Source organism: Canis lupus, chromosome 9 (genome assembly GCF_011100685.1).
Source record: "Canis lupus familiaris isolate Mischka breed German Shepherd chromosome 9, alternate assembly UU_Cfam_GSD_1.0, whole genome shotgun sequence".
NCBI classification, from domain to species: domain Eukaryota; kingdom Metazoa; phylum Chordata; class Mammalia; order Carnivora; family Canidae; genus Canis; species Canis lupus.
The window spans coordinates 59,923,431-59,945,240 of NC_049230.1; the positions used below are offsets into that span (position 1 = coordinate 59,923,431).

Genomic DNA, 21,810 nt, shown 5'->3' on the forward strand with positions numbered 1-21,810 from the left:
ATTTCATATTCACATTCAAAAGAAATAAATTTAAAAATTTTTTTTTAATTTTTAAAAATTAAAAAAAAATAAATAAATTCAAGGCAGAGCAAGCAGAAATTCTAGAGCTGGGAAATACCTTACATAGCAAGAAATCAGAGATCCATTAAAAACTCAATTTTCCCATCCCATGGTTTCTTAAAAGTTCAACTCAACATGAACATTACCAGTAAATTTCATACCAAACATTCCCAGCAAGAAGTAAAAAATACATCACTTATGAAAAGCCACTCAAATATTTATTGACTCCTGGAATAAAACTTAAACTCATCTACCATTGAAAAACCTGGTTCTGAATACTTTATGACAGTATTCCTATTTGGTTGCCAAAACAGTAACGGAACAAACAATACAACAAACTTGGAAAGCTTTACCCAATAAACAAAAGTAGCTCTAGCTCTATGCCTCAAAGAGGTAAAGGTGCTGGGAGTCTGTTTAATCTCTCCAATTAACAAGTCCTAGTTTATGCTTGGGGCTTTTAACTGAACATGTATTAATTAAGCATACACCATGTACCAAGCACTATTTTCCCTTCAAAGGCTCCTATCTAGATAAACACAATCCCTGGATAATACAGTTCAAAAGAAACTCAGAAATAATACTGTTGAACAGATACAAAAATGGAACCCCAAGAGAAGGTCATTTAGGCATAACTAAGGATGGAACACTTACTACTACTTGTTGCTTTCTATTTAAACTAATTCTCTTGCTTAAATGGCTATCACAGCTTTATATTTCATAGGACTAAATTAAAATGTATAGTGTGTCATTCAAAGACATTTCAAAATGTACTTTCTGAAAAAAAAATGTTAAGGTAGGTTTGCTTCATCCATTCAATGAATACTCACCATGTGTCTAGTGTATAAAGAATACATGGTAAACAAGAGAAATTAGATTCTTGCCCCAAAGGAGTATATACTGCAGCAGAGAACAAAGGCACATTGAACAGGTTAATAGATACTGATTTAGGGTAAAAGAAAACTATGGGAACATGTTGGGAGAGGGACTTAGATATGGAGAGTTAAATATTCACCTGAAACTAGAATATTGTATGTCAATTATACTTCAATAAAAAAAAGAGGAATACGTCAGAAGGGAGAACATCCTCACTAAAAATACATACTTTAATATGCCCATGTATTTGCCCTCATTGGATCCTCTTCCTAAATTGGTTTCCTTGCTTTTGTACTTCATCAACTGTAACTCGTCATTCATGATCTAACTCTCCTTTTCCTTGCCCATCCTCATCCGAGAACCAAATAAACAGCTTGCCTTATTTCTGCTCCTATAGCATTTTACATTTTGTATAGTACCTATTATGATATATTGTAATTTGGCAGTGACTAATGGCAGTGACATAATATCCATCATATTTAACACTCTTAATTTAATCTTCACATTATTACAGATAAGGAAACTGAGACCTAGACAGATGGTCTAACTTGTTCAGAGTAATGGCTGTAATGTAACTGGTTAGAAGCAAAGGCAAAAATTGAAACCAATCATCTATGAATACAGAAGCTATGCTCTTTCAGTCAGATTATGACACCTTTCCAATGCCACAAATTTGGGCTTTGTCCCAAAACACTCACTATTGGGTAAAAGAATCTTTATTTTTTGTAGAATGTACTAGTACTTTAGGCTAGGTTTTGTTGAACTAGTACTTTAGGCAAAGTTTTTCATGCTTAATTCAATTTTCAGTCTTTTTTAAAAAAAGATTTGAGAGAGAGCACAAACGCAAACATGCACGGGGGGGAGGGATAGAGAGAAAGGGAGAAGCAGACTCTGCCTATCTGGGAGCATGATGCAGGGCTTGACCTCAGAACCCGGAGATCATGACCTGAGTGAGCCAAAGGCAGATGCTTAACCAACTGAGCCACCCAGGTACCCGATTTCCATTCTTTTAATCCGTGATTAATAAGATAGCAGAGTGCATTGGAAAGTTCTCTAAAGCTATGATCTGAGACACTGACTACAATCTGTAATACTCTAGACTCTAAAAAATATTATACTTTGGTATTTAAACACTATGGAACTGAAAGTTCAACCTATTTCCTTTGAGGAGGTAAAAGGAAAATACACTTTTTAAAATACTTTCCTGGGGATCCCTGGGTGGCGCAGCAGTTTGGCGCCCGCCTTTGGCCCAGGGCGCGATTCTGGAGACCCGGGATCGAATCCCACATCGGGCTCCCAGTGCATGGAGCCTGCTTCTCCCTCTGCCTGTGTCTCTGCCTCTCTCTCTCTCTGTGACTATGATAAATAAATAATAATTTTAAAAAATTAAAAAAAAAAAAACTTAAAATACTTTCCTATTTGTTTTGGCATCTGTAAAAAACGGAATCACTTAGTGGGAATGATATTTATCAAAACATGAAGTACCACAGGAAAAGTTATACAAGATTCCTCTCCTCTGGCCTCCACAATACAGGAGTCCCAGAACATGTGGTATTCCTGGCAAAATTGTGTTCACAACCTCTCTCTTGAAACCACAAGGAGTAACTGTTTTGCTTTTAATCCCTATTTATATCATTTATCACAAGAAGCCTCCTACTGTAATAATTCATCTTTCAGACTGCAATTCTAAATCTAAACATTATGGACAATAGAGAATAACCTTCTTTCCCTAAACATCCTAAACATGTCTCTTCCCACCTTTCCCCATAATACCCACCATATTTAACACACTTTACATTTTAATCATTGGTTTTTATATATTATTTAAGCTAGAACCTAAGTTCCTCCAGGGCAAAGATTTTTGCCTGTTTCATTAACTTTTAAATCCTTAGCACCTGGAACAATTCCTAGCACATAGTAGATGCTCCAATACTTGCTAAAAAAATTAGGATAAATGGCAAATAAAGATGGAAAAGAGCAAGAGCTACCCAATGAAAAGGTAAGATCATCTTTTACTAAATGGACAGTAAGAACAGAAGTCATATTTGTGACAGTAAAACAAATGATTTAGAGTTAGGAAAAACCCAAGTTGGGATACTGGTTGTACCACTTAATAGTGTGAGCTCTGTCACAATGAGCCTCACTCCATAAGTGAAAATGATGTACTATCTACCTCAAAGAACTATTATAAAAATTACTAATATATATATTTATATATATATAATTTAATAATATATATAAAACATTATAAACACCTAATTATTATAGCTTTTCAAGCTAACTTCCAATTTTAAAAGAATTAACAAGTATCAGGCACCTGGGTGGCTCTGTCAGTTAAGCATCTGCCTTTAGCTCAGGTCATGATCTCAGGGTCCTGAGATCAAGCCCTGTGTGGGGCTCCCTGCTCAGTGGGCAGTCTGCTTCTCCCACTGCCCCTCCCACCTTTTTCATGCTCTCTGTCTCAACATGGCCAGGTTGGCAAGTCAAGTTCAAGGATGCCTCCTTCTCTATCTCCTTTAATAAGTCAATAAGTCATTTAAAATGATAGGTAAGTTTACATGTGCAGCCTCATGCATCAAACACCAAAAGTTCAATCGTTATATTTCTTACAACTTCTTTCATTATTTTTATTCTTATTGACACACAAACGATCCCTAGATTGAAGATTAGTTTCATGGGGGAGCCTGACTGGGTTATTAGTAGACATGTGACTTGATCTCAGGATGGAGAGTTTGAGCCCCATGTACTCATCAACAGAGACTATTTATTTAATTAAAAAAAATTTTTAAAGGGGCACCTGGGTGGCTCAGTCAGGTGAGCATCTGACTCAGCTCAGGTCATTATCTCGGGGTTGTGGGATCAAGCCTGGAGCCCGGCTTGCTCAGCATCGAGTCAGCTTGGGATTCTCTCTCCCTCTACCCCTCCCCCACCTCGTGCTTGTGCTCTCTCTCAAATAAATCTTTTTAAAAATTAAAAAGAAAAAAAAAAGAAAATTAGTCTCATAATACCAAAACTCTTTACAAACTTTTTGTTTGAATTTACTGTTCTGTGCCCTAAGTGACAAATTTATACTTAAAAATATACTTAAATTTATACTTTGTACTTCTGCAAAGATCATGGCAAATAATGCACCTCAGGTCTTACCAAAAGAAGATTCATTTTCATTCTCAATCTCCTCTTTCTTTAACACTAAAGACCCAGCTAATGAGTAAAATGGAAAGAAATGCCATGATAAAGGCTCTTTTGATAGTTCCTCAATAGCAGTGGGCTCCTGGATAATTAGTATTTACTTTTAAAATACTTGAACTCTTTTTTTGGATGACGTACTATCAGACATTGTGTTGTTTCTAGATACTAACATTCAGAGGAATAACATAAACAATGAACTTGCAGTGGCATGAATTTGCTAATGTGCAATTAGTAGAGGCAAAAATCACCTCCTAATAAGTGACCTACCTAACTTGGTAAAAGAGGTGTGAGTGATACTTGTAATTGAACTTGACATGCTTGAGACAAAATGTGCTAGTTCCCAGCCACTATTCCAGGGCTCTAATTCATCTGTATTTCCTTGGTTTTTTTGAAACTCTTTCTTCCTTTTTTTTTTTTTTTAAATTTTTTATTTATTTATGATAGTCACAGAGAGAGAGAGAGAGAGAGAGAGAGAGAGGCAGAGACATAGGCAGAGGGAGAAGCAGGCTCCATGCACCGGGAGCCTGATGTGGGATTCGATCCCGGGTCTCCAGGGTCGCGCCCTGGGCCAAAGGCAGGCGCCAAACCGCTGCGCCACCCAGGGATCCCTGAAACTCTTTCTTCCTGAAGTAGTAGTATTAACTGCCTTCACCTCTACCACTTTCAATAGAACACTCCAAAGAGCAGTGCCTCTCAAAAATCTGGCTCCTCTATCTCTCACCAATCCTCACTGAACCATCTGTTTAAAAACTTAATTAAAACCTCATCTATGGGGGCACTTGGGTGGCTCAGTCAGTTAAGTGTCTGCCTTTGGCTCAGAGTCCTGGGATCAAGCCCTTTTTTGGGCTTCATGATCAGCAAGGAATCTGCTTCTCCCTCCGCTCTTCTTGCTCTTAAATAAAATCTTAAAACAAAACCCACTCATCTGTGGCCCTGAGTATTTTGTTTACCCTCCCTGAGTATCATTTTAAAAAGGAAAGAAAAAAAGGGCACCTTGTGGTTCAGGGTTGAGTGTCTGCCTTTGCATCAGGTTGTGATCCTGGGGGTCTTGGGATCCACTCCCACATCAGGCTCCTCACAGGGAGGCTGCTTCTCTGTTTCTCATGAATAAATAAAATCTTAAAAAAAAAGGGGGGGGGAGGGAATCAGTCAATGACAATACAAACTTTCAAAACCCAAAGAATTCTTTTCATTTCTCATCTTCTACCGCTGAAATGAAAATATTGGCCATTTCCTTATTCTGAAACTTTTTTGTTTCCATTTTCTACCTTTGGCTACCATTTCTCAGCTGTCATAGGTTCCTTTTCTTCTGTCCATTCTCTAAATTCTACTCCATGCCTCTTTTTCCACTTTTCTCTGGCTCTTATTAGCTCATATGGGTATAACTTTTTTTTTTTTTTTTTGGTATGCTGTTAATACTCTTAAACTCTCTCTTTCCACTGTGTTATGTTTTCTTTTCTTTTTTTTTTTTTTTTTTTTAAGAAAGGGAAGACTCTTAAGCAGGCTTCACACCCAGCAAAGAGACTGACAGCAGGCCTTGATCTCACAACCCTCAGATCATGACCTGAGTTGAAATCAAGAGTCGGACGTTCAACTGACTGAGCTACCCAGGTGCCCGTTTTCCTTTCTATTTAGTACTGTCTGACATGTGCCAAGCAATATGTGTAATGTTACAGTGAGGAATAATAGGTAGTCTTTACCTAGGATAGGCTTAAAGTGGTACAGAAAATGGAAAAATAAACGGGTAATTATAATATAGTGGTTGGTGTAACAGAAGTACACAAAGGATGTTGTGAGACTATATAGGACAATTCTGCTATGTATGTTCACGGGCATCTCAAAATCAATTCCATGTGTCGAAAATAAACCTCTGTTCATCACATAAGCATATTCTTCCTTGTATGCTCCCTACTGTTGGTTAACATCCACTGATCGAAGACAGGGATGTCAAAAGTCCTTGATTCCTTTTCTCATTCTCCCCTGGAAGACTACTGGATTTTAGCTCCAAAACATACTCCAATCTTACTCTTTCTTTACCATCCATCATAAGTCTAGCTAAAACGTAGGACTCCTTTTCTAGAATCTCTCTAGTCATTGATTATCAAAGTCCCATAGCTAATATCTAAAATTTAGATCTGATCATATATCTCACCCTTTCCTCAAAACCTTTGACTGCTCCTGCCTGAAAACAGAGTAAAATCCAAATCTCTATACCATTAGTCTTCAAATATGGAGACAATCTATCATTCTACTCTTATCTTCTATCAAACCATACCAGAAATGCACCAAATATGTCATACACTTCTATGCTTTTGAGCCTTTGCTTATGTTGTTTGCTAATCGAGGAATGTCTTCATTTCCCCGGGTAGTCCTTCTCCCTCACCAGCAATCTTAAGGTACAATCAACTATCCAACCTCCCCCTTTCCCTTTTACAATATTCATTATTTCTCTCTTGGGCTCCTAAGGCTTTTGTTTGCTTTTTAATTCTATCACAAAATTATAGCATTTATCACACAGTAAAATAATATTATACCTCTGTTCTACTCCGCTATATTGGTTGATCATTCATTCCAGAAACAATTACTAAGTACAAACCACTATGGTCAATGCTGGGAATACAATGAACACACACAGTCCCTGTGAACTATTTGTGTAAAGGGATCTCAGATTTTATTCATATCTTTTTTTAAAAAGACTTTATTTATTCATGAGAGACACACAGAGAGAGAGGCAGAGACACAGGCAGAGAGAGAAGCAGGCTCCAGGCCAGGAGCCCGACGCAGGACTCAATCCAGGACTCCAGGATCACGCCCTGGGCCAAAGGCAGACGCTAAACCGCTGAGCCATCCAGGGATCCCCTATTCATATCTTTACATCATTTACTGGCAGCACTAAATAAATTTGGTTGAATAATACTCTTTAATCCACGTTTAACTAGTAGGGTCTAAGTAATGTGAGGATGACAAGTATGCTATACCACATGCATGTGACTTGGGGATATAGGTGATAACTAGAATGAAGAGACCCAGAACTACCCTTGAGTGTGCCTCGCTGATTCTTCATCAAGTTCCTGTCAATCTCTTTTTTTTTTTTTTAAGATTTATTTATTTATTCATGAGAGACAGAGAGAGGCAGAGACACAGGCAGAGGGAGAAGCAGGCTCCCTGCAGGAAGCCCAACACAGAACTCGATCCCAGACCCCAGGATCATGCCGAGCTAAAGGCAGACGCTCAACTGCTGAGCCCCCAGGTGTCCCAAGTTCCTGTCAACCTCAAAACCAGTTAATACTGAGCCAGAAAATATACCTTAGATTTCCTTTGGACCAAAACACTCTCTTAATCCCTTCCTTCCCAATATCCATCATTTTTGTTGCTCAACTAGTGAGCAAATGATTACAGCTTTAGGAAATCTTAAGGAGGATACTTAAATCATCTTGCTAAATACAAAGAGACAATACTTACTAGTTCCTGCTACCAATTATATTGCCTACACGGTATTAAAAAGCTTATATGCATTATTTTTAATGTTCACACAAACTTAGATACTGACTTTGTATGACAAACTGAGGCTTAGACTGGTTCAATAACCTGCTTAACTTTACAGATAAAATTGGATCTTGATCCAAATCCAGGTATCTAGGTGCCTCTGTCCTTTTCTGAAACGCATCTCTTCTCCTTGGTGCCCTTATCTCCATTCTCTCCCTATTCTAATCCATTCACTATGTAGCTACCAGTTGTATCTGTCTAAAACACAGATCTAAGAAGATTACACTCTATTCAGAAAAAGTCAAAACAGAAAGGGAAAAGAATCAAGTCTCAAAGATGTTCTAACAGGCCAAGTCCTCTGGGTTTGTAGCCCTTTAAAATTAAATAGCGTACAAAAAAGTTATTTTTTTAATAACACTGTATTAATCTCAGCTTTTTTCTTCTGTCCTTGGCTCAGATGTTTGTTTTCCTGCATTGGTTTTCACATGAATTTCTCACAGCCTAGCTCTGGGAAGGGTGGGACAAATCTAACAAAACTCAATGGAAAATCATCCCTTCTTTATAAAATTAAATTCCTTTCCACCACTACTAATTGCTAAACAATAGATGTGTCTTTGTTGAAGTCTAACTCTGAATTTGGGGGCTGTTTCTTTGAATTATTCTAGTGAGCTAAGAGAACCATATTAATTTAAGCCTTCTGAATAATTTCAGCTTAGCTTAAAAAACCAAAAACAAAAGAAAACTAAACAATCATCTTGGGCCTGCAGTACATAAAAGCAAGAAAAACCAGCTTATCCAGAAGTTATCATCAGGCAAATTTTAACCTGCAATGTCTGTGACAATTTACTTCTTTCAACTATAAAGTGATCCTTTTCTTTCAATTCCAGATTTAAAAAGATAATTATAGAAATAGAGAAATTTTTAAAAAATATATTATTTATTCATGAGAGACACAGAAAGAGAGGCCGAGACATAGGCAGAGAGAAAAGCAGGCTCCATGCAGAGAACCCGATGTAGGACTCAATCCTGGGACTCCAGGATCATGCCCTGATCCTGGCCAAAGGCAAACGTTCCACCGCTGAGCCACCCAGGCGTCCCAAAATTTTAATTTTTTAAAATTGTGGTTAAATATATTACCGTTTTACCATTTTAGTCATTTATAAACGTAAGTTTTGTGGCATTACGTACATTCACACTATTGTGCAATTACCACCACCACCCAGCTCTAGAACCCTTTTATCTTCCCCAATTAAGTCTGTATCCATTAAACACTAACTCCCATTCCTCCAGGCAACCAACACACTATTCTTTCTCTATGAATTTGACTCCTTTTTGTACCTATAAAAGTAGCAGAATCATACAATATTCTTTTGCGGCTGGCTTATTTCATTTGGTACTATGTTATAGCATGTGTCCAAATTTCCTTTCTCTTTAAGGCCAAATAGTAGTCTATGGAATATATACACTAATTTTGTTTATCCATTCATTGGCCAATACAAGTTTTTTTTTTTTTTTTTTTTTTTTAAGATTTTATTTATTTGACAGAACACGAGCAGTGAAGCAAGGTGGGGCAGAGGGAGAACCAGACTCCCTGCTGAGCAGGGAGTGTGACACGGGACTCCATCCCAGGACCCCGAGATCACAAGCGGGAGGCAGATGCCCAACCGACTGAGCCACCCAGGCACCCCTCCTTCCTATAACCTCTTTCCAATTTTCAAGGAAATGTGCATAGCAAAATCACAAATGTTTGGCAGATCCACCCATGTTTTCTAAACCTTCTAATATAAGGCATGGCAGGACATAGGACAAGTGTGTTGAATAGGGGATGGGCAAACAACAGAGATTTACGGAGCAGCTTCATTCACAGCATTGGAATAGGCACTGTGTGAGAAGATTTAAAAATTCACAAATATTAAGTTCCAAAGATGCTTTTAAACCTACCTGAAAAGATTGTTTTGCATAACTAAAAGCAAAAAATAATTAAAAATAAAATTTGTTCCTGTTAGGGAATAATTTTTGTATAGAAATATTAGCTTTTGAGATTAGATTTCAGATTTTTCTTCAATTCACAAAGAATTCAACAGGTAACTACAGTAAGGATATAACTATTTCTCTTCTGCAGATATATCAGAGGTCTATTCATAGAAAATCATGTGTCACAGCAAAAGAGATTTACATGACATGTTCTTATTCTTATATTGCCAGAATCCGTTTATCAGCAGCATACTTCAAGGGTATAAAAGAGTTTATTACTTCTACCACAAAAATATTAAAGTGATTAACTCATGGCTCTTTCCAGTAGTATTTTACAAATGTCCAACATTTAATCCCCAATTTAGCCTCCCATGGTGTCTCTTAATACTCTTGATGATACTTAAAATATGTTCACAAAGATTCTGTGTATCAATTCCTTTTTCTGATACAAGGGCCATCTTCAAAAAAAGGAAAACAAGATTATAACTACTGGTTGTTGGCTGTAATTACCGAAATGTATAAATAAGGGAACATATGTTATATATAAGTTACAGTTACTTGGATATTACATATACAAAGTAAATTTTTAAGACAGTCAAATTATTGTTAAGCTTTATATAGTTAATGACATTTGAATAAAGTTATCACAAGCACAAATTTCCTAAGGTACCTAAAGAAATAGCAGATTTTAGTATGGAGAAAAAATTTATTCCCACAAAGATTGATGGATCCCAAGGAGTAGTAATTTATAACATAAAAAACTGATGCAATCTCAATTGGAGATATGTAACAAGCACACATGAACTCTGAGAGACGTGGACCTCCACGTCTGGCAGCACAGCCATACAATTAAGAAGAAAACACCTTCTGCTTTAGAACCATGGCTGTGTATACTATTTAATGTCAAGAATGAACTTAAAAATAAGGGCTTTATTTTTACTATTTAGTGATTCACAAAAAAAAGGAATTTTGGGGAAAAGTTAGGCCTGATAAAACTCTACCATGCTAGAAAGAGTATGGTTGTCATGATTCTGGTTGCTTTGGAAAGAGGGAAATTTCCAGGGTAAAGTCTATAACTGTATCTGTTCAGTTTTTGCATAGGAAGAGAAACAAGGCTGTTAGCGTCAACAAGAGTGGTTTTACATTTAAATGTCTATCCAGTATTGTTCTGACTTAAAAGTTTTCCAAAGAATCAACATCTTTCAGAAACAGCACAGAAGTGGGAAATGAGGGATGGACCAGGTAACCAATTTACGCAAAAAAGAAACAGCTATTAAGTTGATACCCACCGACTGAGTCCTAGGACTTAAATTTTTTCTTTGGGATCTAACTATGTATGGAAAACCAATAAAACAAGGTAGTTGCATATAAAGCATCCAAAGTTCATGCCAAACCCTTTATGCATGTTGGCTACATCAGCCCTTCTTCAATATTTGAGTTCTATCTCCATGACAGATTATTTAAGAGTTAACTTATTCCACATGCTTGAGATATCTAATCATACCTGATTATACTGAAAACTACAATTATGGGTAGCCTATGTCAGAACCTCAGCACACCACTGCCTACAAAGACACTCAACAGTAGTACTGATTATTTTTTTTAAAGATTTTATCCATTTATTCATGGGATACACACACACACACACACACACACACACACACACACAGTCAGAGACATAGGCAAAGAAGCAGGTCCCGCTCAGGGAGCCCGATGTGGGACCCAGTCCCTGAACTCCAGGATCAGGCCCTGAGCTAAAAGCAGAGCTCAACTGAGCCATCCAGGCGCCCCAGTAGCACTGATTTAAACTATTTTCTGAAGCCTGTACTCAAAGATCACTTGTTAAAACAATTAATGTAATGAGACCTTCAACGAAGCCACACATTAGCTGGAAACATGTCAATAGCAGACAATTAGTTCTTTAAAAGAATGTGGACTGTAAATATCTGCAAATATACTCAATAAAAAAAAAAATGACTTCTTTAAAGAATCTGGGCTGTAAAGCTGAGATACATTTGGAGAAACTCACGTCTCTTAGTGTAGATAATGTGTACAATACACTTCTCTCAGTATGCAATGTAAAAGTAGGAAACGGGTCTTCACTTTTACACTGTCCCACACTAAATTACCACTTAACCCAAATTAGGCACGGGTAGGGAAACCTGGGTGGCCCCCGGATGGAGTCCCACATCAGGCTTTCTGCATGGAGCCTGCTTCTCCCTCTGCCTCTCTCTCTCTCTATCCCTCATGAATAAATAAAATCTTAAAGAAAAAATAAGCACAAGTAAACTGTTAATAAAACACTATGCCAATAAGACCAGAATGCAGAGTTTGGTAGTTTAACTATCCAAAGTCATGTACCTTAACACCAGTGACATAAGTCAACTAACTGTAAACTGAGTTATAAAACTAACAATGAAGTGTACAACACAGTTCACTTTTAATTAGGAATTTGATTTTTTTTTTTACTTAATTTGTATTTAAGTTACACGTGAATTTCAAAGGTTACTAATAAATACAAATTACTCATGGATGCAAATCTTATTAATGCAATCTGAGGTCTTATAAAGGAAGAACATAACTCTCTCCCGAATTCATTCTCCGTTTTTATAAGTAAACGCTACCAAAAACCTTCAACATGCATTAAAATAACACCCCATACACAACAGGTCCTTCGTTTAAAAAAAAAAAAGTTGAATGGGTGCTTCCTTGGCTTCTAAGTTTTTCAACAGCTTTTCAAACATCGGTTTAATGTGGCAAACGCTGAGCGATTCATCCTCTTTTTAAATAAACAAAGCAGCTGGAAACATAACTCACCCTACACTATCCCGGTCACAAGTATTTGAGCGCAGGTATTTATGTGGATGACAAAGTCAAATGAATGGAGAAATCCTGTCCCTGACAGGTTTTTTTTTTTTTTCCCCTCACTAATAAAAGTCACAAAAGCCAAAAAGATCTCAAATTCAGGTTGGAACATGATTTTGAACTAAAGGAGCACAAGTGCCATGATTACTTAACACGGTCTCCTAGGACATTTGCTTCCTCGATACAGGAATTCCCGAGAAAACTTAAATGTGCAGAGGCCTGTGAAAGCGGGTGCAGATGCTAACAGTCGTCGGAGGGGTGAGGACCGAGGTACCACTAGGCAGTGGACAGCGAACTCCTGGAAGTCTGCGGGTATCCTCGGGCTCAGCACCTGGACCCCGGGGGGCTGCTGAGAACAGGACCCGGCAGTGAGGCACTGGGAGCACATACTTAAAGGACTCGGGGAGACTGAGACCCTTTAACTGCAGGTGGGGAAAATGAGACAAAGATCAGCAGGAGCGGTCAGGCCGACACTGAACGAAAGCAAGTCTTTCCAATTTGGCGCAGCCCAGGAAGCTGGCCTGAGCGGAGGCCCCAGCCAGGTGAAGGCACCCCACGGGCCCGGCTGGCACCGGGAGGAAACTGAGGCGGAGAGACCAGCCAGAGTCCCAAACAGGACCTGGCCCCGAACACGGAGGCAAGAGACAGTCCGGCCGTGCCCGGGGTGCGAAGGGCCGCCTGGCGCAGGGCTCGGCCGACAAACACCCACCCAGTCCGGGGGAACCGGTTTGGGCAGGGGCTGCGCGAGCGGTCCGGCCTGCGCATGCGCCCTCGCCCCTCCGCCGCGGCTCCCCCTCCCCCCAATCGCGGCTCCCCTCAGAGCCCCGCTCGCCGAGGCGGGTGAGCGCAGCGCGGCCGGCCCAGCCCCGTGGGGCTAGAACAGAGCCCGGCTCCCCGCAGGGCTGTCGCAGGACCCCCGGGGCCTGGTGGGTGGGAGGGTGGGAGGAGGAGCAGGGGAAACGCGGCCCTACCCGACCCGCCGTCTCCTCCTCCGCCGCCCGCCGCTCGCAGTCCCGCAGGCTCCGCCGCCCGGGCCTCCCCAGCCGCCCTCCCCCGCCCTCCCCGCCCCCTACTCACGTGAGAGCAGCTCCTTCCGCCCTCCGCCCCGCCTCCCGCCCGCTTCATAGGGCGGCGGCGCAGGCGAGCCGCCGCATTGGCCCAACCGCAGGCGGCGAGGGCCTACTTCCTCCCCTCCAGGCTCCGCGGGCCCCGGCCCCGCCGCGGGGGTCTGCGCCTGCGCCGAGCGCGCGCCCCGGGTCTGCGCGCGGAGCGGCCGCGGCTCCGACCGCCTCGGGGCCCAGCAGCGGGACGGCCGCGGACCCAGGCGTGGCAGCGCCGGGCGCGCCTGAAGGGGAGGACGGACGCCAAAGACGCCGGCGCTGCGGCGCGGGAGCCCGGCTCTCCTGCCCGGTCTAGTGCTGCTTCAGACGCGGCCCTTCGCGGCGGTCCTCCAGGCGCCGGCCTCCCGTGGGGCCTGCAGCGTGCCAGGGAGTGTGACAGGCCCTTTCACCGCTACCTCATTCGGCCTCACCACAACCTGGGAGAATACTAACGATTTTTTCTTCATTTTATAAAGGAATCCAAGCTAAGTAACAATTCAGTCTGAAAGTCAGAACTTCTGCCTCAAGTCCAAAGGCCACTGGCTGCGACAGAGTTGCCTTGTGGTACCTGAGACACAGGCAGATCAGAAACAAACCAGCTTGTTTCAGTGTCGGAACAAAGATGGGGCTGGGCCTTTACCTTAGAGTCCTTCGGGGGGGGGGGGGGGGACGGGGGACTGCCTCAGCCCTAGAGTAGGCGACTCGTGATCTCGCGGTTTTGAGTTCAAGCCCCACATTGTGTATAGAGATTACTTAAAAATGAACTCTTCAATGAAAAGAATCGTCCAAAAGTGATATATAGAGCAAAAGCAACTAAATGAAATTTAAAGTCCTGAATGAATTTACAAAGTAGTCGGTAACAGAAACAACGGCTACTAAAGGTGCAAGTCGTAGTAATTTATAAAATAATTACAGCCTATTCCTTATTCTTCCCCTTTCTTTATTCAAAGAGCCTATGCTCCTTTCCTGGTGAATGAGTCATGTAATGTTTTCCTGTGGATAATGTATCCAATCAACCAGAGAATACACAAAAATGTCGTGCTCTGCTGCAGTCCTCTATGTGAGTTGTCTATTACTACAATAGACTTGGCTGCACTCCTGCAGGAAAATAGCTTTGTTCCTTTTCTCCTTAAACAGTTATATAATAATACACACCCATTTTAGAGTAGTAGGATCAAATAATAGATGCAGTATTAGGAAATCCTCAAATCCTGACGCACTTTTAATATTTTGGTGACTATACATTCATGTATTCTTTGATTTCGCAAGTATACCCCGAATATATATGTAAATCTTAACATAAATTGTTTAAACACAATTTTATTACAGATTCAGTACAGTATGCCATGGAGAATAGAAAGCAGACACAAGCTACAAAAAATAAAACATCACATTACCACCACCAATGTTAATACCGTAACGCATATCCTTTGTGTGCTAACATAGTTTTTCAAAATGAGATCACATGGTTTAGCAATGTGCTTTATTCAATTAACAATATCTACCTTATTATTTCAATAAAGTTTCATCTAATTCCTAGATCACGTCCAACTTTTCTAACAACCTAAAAATATTTTTATAATTGGCTTTCCCAAATCAGTAATATTTCAATAAGTTTTCCTTTCATCTATTATCTACTACAATTAAATATTGCTGGTTGAAACTTTTAAGCTAGTTTTCCTAAATCAGTATCTAACCTACGGTCACACACTGCCTCTGGTTGTTCTATCCCGTTAAGTATTTTTTACTCTAGCACTTAAGATAAATATTAAAATACTGGCTTACTGAAGAAATCAGGCCACTTAAAGTGCAAAATTTCCCACTTTCTGGATTTGAATATTCATCTAGACCTGGTATTTCCTCGAAACTGGAAGTTCTATCTCAAGGCTCAAGAGATTAATGTGATAAGTTGGAGCCAGAATGGGAAAATCTGTGAATGCAAAAAATAAAAAAAAGGGAATTCAATCTATAAATACATGGGTGCCCTCAGAGGTTTTTAAGGACAGTGCAAGATTACAATCACATAACTCTTATGCTGAAATTGTTTCAGACACACACGCACAATCATAAGAGCAGATCTTTGTATAGAAACTAGGAACAGGGTCCTGAGTAAAGCAAAAAAATGGCTTTATGAAAGCACAGGATTACAAAAGCAGAGCTTTTATTCGATTTGGATTTTCTAAAAGATCATTCTGGTAAGGAGTAGAAAAGGCAGAACAGGGGGTAAATGGAACAGTTTGGAGGCTGCCTAAGATCAGAAATATTTGAACTGAAGCAGAAGAAAGGGGATGGCAGGGGAGAGAATGGAGTTCAAGAGATGTTTTAAAAGAGGTATCTTCAAGCTAGCTGATTCTTCTGCCTGCTCAAACCTGATTTTGAACTCCTCTAGTAAATTTTTCATTTCTGCTATTGTACTTTTTAACTTCAGAATTTCATTTTGGTTCCTTTCATAATTTCTCTATCTTTAATGCTATTTCCATTTTTCCCCCCACATTTTTCTAACTTCATTCACGTTTTCTTTTAGCTCAGTGGCAACTTCAAGACAGTTGGTTTAACATCTTTGTCTAATAAGTCAGATGTCTGATTTTTCTCAGGAATGGTTTCTGTTGATTTATTTCATTCCTTTGAACAGGCTATACTTTCCTACATGTATGGCTTTTATTTTTTGCTGAAAAATGGACATTTGAATCTTCTAACTGTGGAGATCAGATTTTACCCCTTTCCCAGGCATTACTTGGTTTTTTTTGTTAATTGTTGAAGGATGTTTTTGTGCCAGAGATCAGGATCAGCCTAAGGTGAAAGCTTAAGTAAGGTCTTCTCAGTTCTTTTCTGAGCCTGCATCTTTTCCTGGTTATACATGGTAGCTTTCTAATTTTCCCCATGTAAGTGGTTGCTTCTGAATGTCCTAATCCTTAAATGTCTGGCTCCCAAATAGGGTAGAAGAGAAAACAAACAAAACAGGAGCTGTTCCTCCAAACTTCATAGAAGCCAGCTCAGCCTATGGGGGTTGAAACACTGGTAGCCACTCTGTGCTTGACTCTCAGAACTCAAAAGGAGCAATCAGCAATCAAAACACAGAACTCTGGTATTTGGTGAACAAGGTTCTTACTTCCCACCACAGGTCCTGCAAGCTACACCAGGAATGTGAGCATGGCTGCCTGCCACAGGGCTAAGGGGTAGGAAACTGGGAGTGTTATCATGCTCAAGGCTGACATTGACTGAAACTAACCTCAATTTACCAATCAAACATTCTCTTGGAAGATGCAAGAATTCAAATAGACTTCAGAGTTCCAAAATAGTTACTTCAGACAGTTTCTGCCAGTGCAACTGTTGTCTAGGTAGAGAGATGGATTCCTTGTGCTTCCTACTCCATCTGAGAACAGAAAGAAAAGAAAAAAAGAAACGTGAATAGTGAATAGAGTCTGAGGGAGCTGTGAGACACTATCAAGAAAAACAATATACCACTGGGAGTCCAGAAGAAGAAAGGGGAGAAAGAATAATAATCAGAGGCACCTGGGTGGCTCAGTCAGTTAAGTGTCTGACTTGATTTCTGCTCAGACCATGATCTCAGGATCGTGAGACTGAGCCTCAAGTAGGGCTCCACACTCAGCATATAATCTACTTGAGATTCTCTTTCCGCCTCTTCCTTCCCTTGTGTGAGCATGTTCTCATTTACTAAGGCAAATGAACAAGTCTAAAAAAAAAAGAGAGAGCGAGAGAGAAGACTCAAACTATGGAAAGCCAGAGAAAAGAGAGACTCTTGAAAGCAGAGAACCACATACAACACACAACAGATCCTCAATAAAGAATATCAGCCAATTCATCACTTCTTGGTCTTTTGGCTAAGATCAAGTGAATATCAGCCAATTTCTCATCTTAAACTTCAGAGGCCAGAAAGCAATAAATCTATATTTATATTCAATGTGGTGAAAGAAAAAAAAAAAAACTTGACAATTCTATATCCGGCAACACTGTCCTTCAAAAATGAGGGGAAATTAAGATAATCTTTGATTAAAAAAAAAAATGTAAGGGAGTTTACCACTGAACCTGCCCATCAGAAGTACTATAGGCGATCCTTCAGGTTGAAATGAAAGGATACTCAACAGTAATTTGAAGCTATATGAAGAAATAAAGATCTCTGGTAAAGATAAATGGGTGGGGAATTATAAAACTTAAGTATTATAATTACAGTTTGTAACTCCACTTTTTATTTCCTATATGATTTAAGAAACAAGTGCATTAAAATATTAATCTATGTTATTGGGCATACTGTATAAAGATATAATCTGTAACATCAATAATAGAAGAAGGGGCGGGGCTATAAAAAAGAGCTATTGTATTAAAGTTGGTATCAATTCAATTACATTCTTTTTTAAAGATTTTTTACTTATTTATTCATGAGAGATGCACAGAGAGAGTCAGAGATACAGGCAGAGGGAGAAGCAGGCTCCTTGAGGGGAGCCCAATGCAGGACTCGATCCCAGGACATTGGAATCACACCCTCAGCCAAAGGGAGACACTCAACCCATGAGCCACTCAGGAGTCCCAATTAATTTAGATTGTTATAACTTATTGGTGTTAAATGTAATTCCCATGACAACCACTAAGAAAATATCTATAGCATATACACAAAAGAAAATAAGAGGTGAATTAAAACTTTTCACTACAAAAAAATCAAATAAACACAAAAACGGTCAGTAATAAAAGAAATTAAAGGCACAAAGCCCTATAGAAAACAAATAGCAAAATGGCAGAAAGAAATCCATCCTTAGCAGTAATCACTTTAAATTTAATGGTGTAAACTCTTCAACCAAAGATAAGCATGGATTAAATAAAAAAGATTGGGCAGCCCAGGTGGCTCAGGGGTTTATTTATTTATTTTTTTAATTTTTATTTATTTATGATAGAGAGAGAGAGAGAGGCAGAGACACAGGCAGAGGGAGAAGCAGGCTCCATGCACGGGAGCCCGACGTGGGATTCGATCCCGGGTCTCCAGGATCGCACCCTGGGCCAAAGGCAGGCGCCAAACCACTGCGCCACCCAGGGATCCTATGGCTCAGGGGTTTAGAGCTGCCTTCAGCCCAGGGTGTGATCCTGGAGACCTGGGATCAAGTCCCACGTCGGGCTTCCTGCATGGGGCCTGCTTCTCCCTCTGCCTGTGTCTTTGCCTCTCTCTCTCTCTCTCTCTCTCTGTGTGTCTCTCATGAATAAATGGATAGAATCTTAAAAAAAAAAAAAAAATCAAACCATCTATGGTTTAGAAAATACTCACTTTAGAGTCAAAGAAATAAATAGGTTAAAAGTGAAAGAATTTTTATTATAAAGATATTCCAGGGGCTTCTGGCTGGCTTTAGTCAGTAGAGCATTCAACTTTTGATCTGAGGGTCATTAGTTTGAGCCCCATGTTGGGCCTAGAACTTACTCCACCATGCAAATTATAACCAAAAGAGGGCTGGGGTGGTTATACTAACATCATACAAAATAGACCATAAATCCAAACAAGAAGTTACAAGAGACAAAAAAAAAAAGGACACTATTAATAAAAAGTTCAATAAAGCAAGATTATATAAAAATTATAATCCTTAACATATGTGGTAAGAGACCTTCAAAATACAGATGCAAAAATGACCAGAATTAAAGGGTAGAATAAACAGTTCTACAATAAAAGTTGGAAAACTTCAATACTTCATTTTCAATAATGAATAGAACAACCAGATAGAAGATACGTTAGGAAACAGAGGACCTGAACATCATGATAAACCAACTAAACCTAACAGATATGTATAGAACAGTACATCCAACAACAGAAGAATGAATACACATTCTTTTTACATTCACATGGGACATTCTCCAGGACAGGCCATATAATTGGGCCACAAAACAAGTCTCAATAAATTTTAAAAGAGAGGTATCATGCAAAGTATCTATTCCAACCACAATGGAATAAAGTTAGAAATCGTAACAGATGGAAAACTGGAAAATTCACAAACGCGTGTAAATTATGCAACATGCACTTAAACTACCAAAGGGTCAAAGAAAAAATCAAAAGGGAAATTAGAATATATTTAGAAATGAATGAAAATGATACAAAAGACCACACTGATAGGATGCAATGAGGGCACTGATCAGAGGGAAATTTAGAGTTGAAAACAGCTACATTAAGAAGATCTCAAAATAATACCCTAACTTTATACCTCACAAAACAAAACCTTATTACCTCACCTAACCTTATTACCTCACAAAACAAAAACTAGAAATTACACTCAAAATTACACTCAAAAACTAGAAATTTCACTCAGATTAGAGTGAAAATAAACTACAAAACAGAAAAAAAGAAAAAAATCAATGAAACCAAAAGCTGTTTCCTTGAAAAGAACAAAATCAACAAATATTTATGCAAATAACTAAAATCAGAAACAAAGTGAGGATATTATTTCTGACTTTCTAGAGATAAAAAGATTATAAAAGAATGCTATGAACAACTGTATACCAACAAATTATACAACCTGGAAAAGAAACAAGTTCCTTGAAACACAAATTATCTAAACTGATTCAAGAAGAAATAGAAAAATTTCAACACAGATAACAAGGAAAGAGATTAAATGAGTCAAAAACCTTTCACAAGGGGAACCTGGGTGGCTCAGTGGTTGAGCGTCTGCCTTCGGCTCAGGGCATGATCCTGGGGTCCTTAGATGGAGTCCCACAATGGGAGCCTGCTTTTCCCTCTGCCTGTGTCTCTGCCTCTCTCTCGAATAAATAAATAAAATCTTCACACACAAAAAAATACCTTTCACAAATAGTCCTTTCCCAGATGACCACCAGTGAAATGCACCAAACATTTCATGAATAACACCAATCCCCCTGAAATCCTTCCAAAAAAAAAAAAAAAATTAAAGAGAAAATACTTCCTAACTCATTCTATGAGGCCTTCATTATCCCGATACCAAAGCCAGATAAATACGTAGGCACATTATAGACAGATATCTCCTATGAATATCGATGCTAAAATCCTTAACATGTAAGACAATCATATCCAACAACATATTAAAAGGATTATTTGCTACGTCCAAGTGGGATTTATTGCAGGAATGCAAGGTGGTTCAACATAAAAATCAATCAATGTAATATACGACATTAATAAAACAAAGGGGAAAAAAGCACATGATTATCTCAATGGATGCAGAAAAGACATTTGACAGACTATAATGCTTTTCATAATAAAATCTCTCAGAAAACGAGTTAGTGGGGGAAATTCCTCAACATGATAAAGATATTTGTGAAAAACTCACATCTCACACTATACTGAATACTTTAGCAACCTCTCTAAGATCAGGATCAAGTCAAAGATGCCTCCTTTTACTGCTGTTATTAAACGTTTAACTGGAAGTTCTAACCACAACTATTAGACAAGAAAGAGAAATAAAAGGCAAATTGTGGAGAGGAAAAGGTAAAACTATCTCTATTCAGACAACATGACTATATATGGAAAACCTCAAAGAACCCTAAAGAAAGCTACTAAAGAAAAAAAAAAAAGAAAAAAGAAAAACAAAAACAAAAACAAATGCAGTGATGTTACTGAGTATAATACCAACACAGAAAAATCAGCTGTTTCTACATACCATCAATGAACAACATAAAAAAGGTAATGAAGAAAGTAACTTCTGTTCACAATATTATCAAAAAGAATTAAATACCCTGAAAGCTTGAAAACATTGCTGAAATTAATGAACACCTAAGTATATGGAAAGTCATTGTGTATTCACGGGTAGCAAGACTTAAACTTGTTAAAATAGCAATGCCACCCAAAGTGATCTACAGATTCAACACTATATCAAAATTACAACCTATTTCTCAGAAATGTAAAAGGTCATCCTCAAATTTATCTGGAGTTTCAAAGGGCCAAAAGAATCTTGAAAAAGCATCAAGTTGGGGCAGCCCTAGGTGGCTCAGCGGTTTAGCACCACCTTCGGTCCAGGGCGTGATCCTGGGGACCCAAGATCGAGTCCCACGTGGGGCTCCCTGCATGGAGCCTGCTTCTCCCTCTGCCTGCGACTCTGCCCCCCTCTCTCTCTCTGTGTGTGTGTCTCTCATGAATAAATAAGTAAAACCTTTGAAAAAAAGTAAAATTGGGCAGCCCGGGTGGCCCAGCGGTTTAGCGCCGCCTTCAGCCCAGGGCGTGATCCTGGAGTCTGGGATCAAGTCCCACGTGGGGCTCCCTGCATGGAGCCTGCTTCTCCCTCTGCCTGTGACTCTGCCTCTCTCT

At 39.3% G+C, this 21,810-nt stretch overlaps 1 protein-coding gene across 6 annotated transcripts in view; it reads right to left on the reverse strand.

The window, feature by feature from the left end:
* The window catches only part of RABGAP1 (RAB GTPase activating protein 1), a 167,261-nt gene that overhangs the window by 144,444 nt on the left and 1,007 nt on the right, over window positions 1–21,810 (reverse strand). For 4 of the 6 annotated variants that reach the window (XR_005365013.1, XR_005365011.1, XR_005365012.1 and 1 more), the window contains exon 2: window positions 16,777–16,920. The gene's annotated coding sequence lies outside the window, so the exon portion shown is untranslated. Of the gene's footprint in view, window positions 1–5,115; window positions 5,178–13,418; window positions 13,486–16,776; window positions 16,921–21,810 lie in introns of those variants that run through there. The other 2 variants (XM_038549427.1, XM_038549426.1) reach the window with 2 other exon arrangements.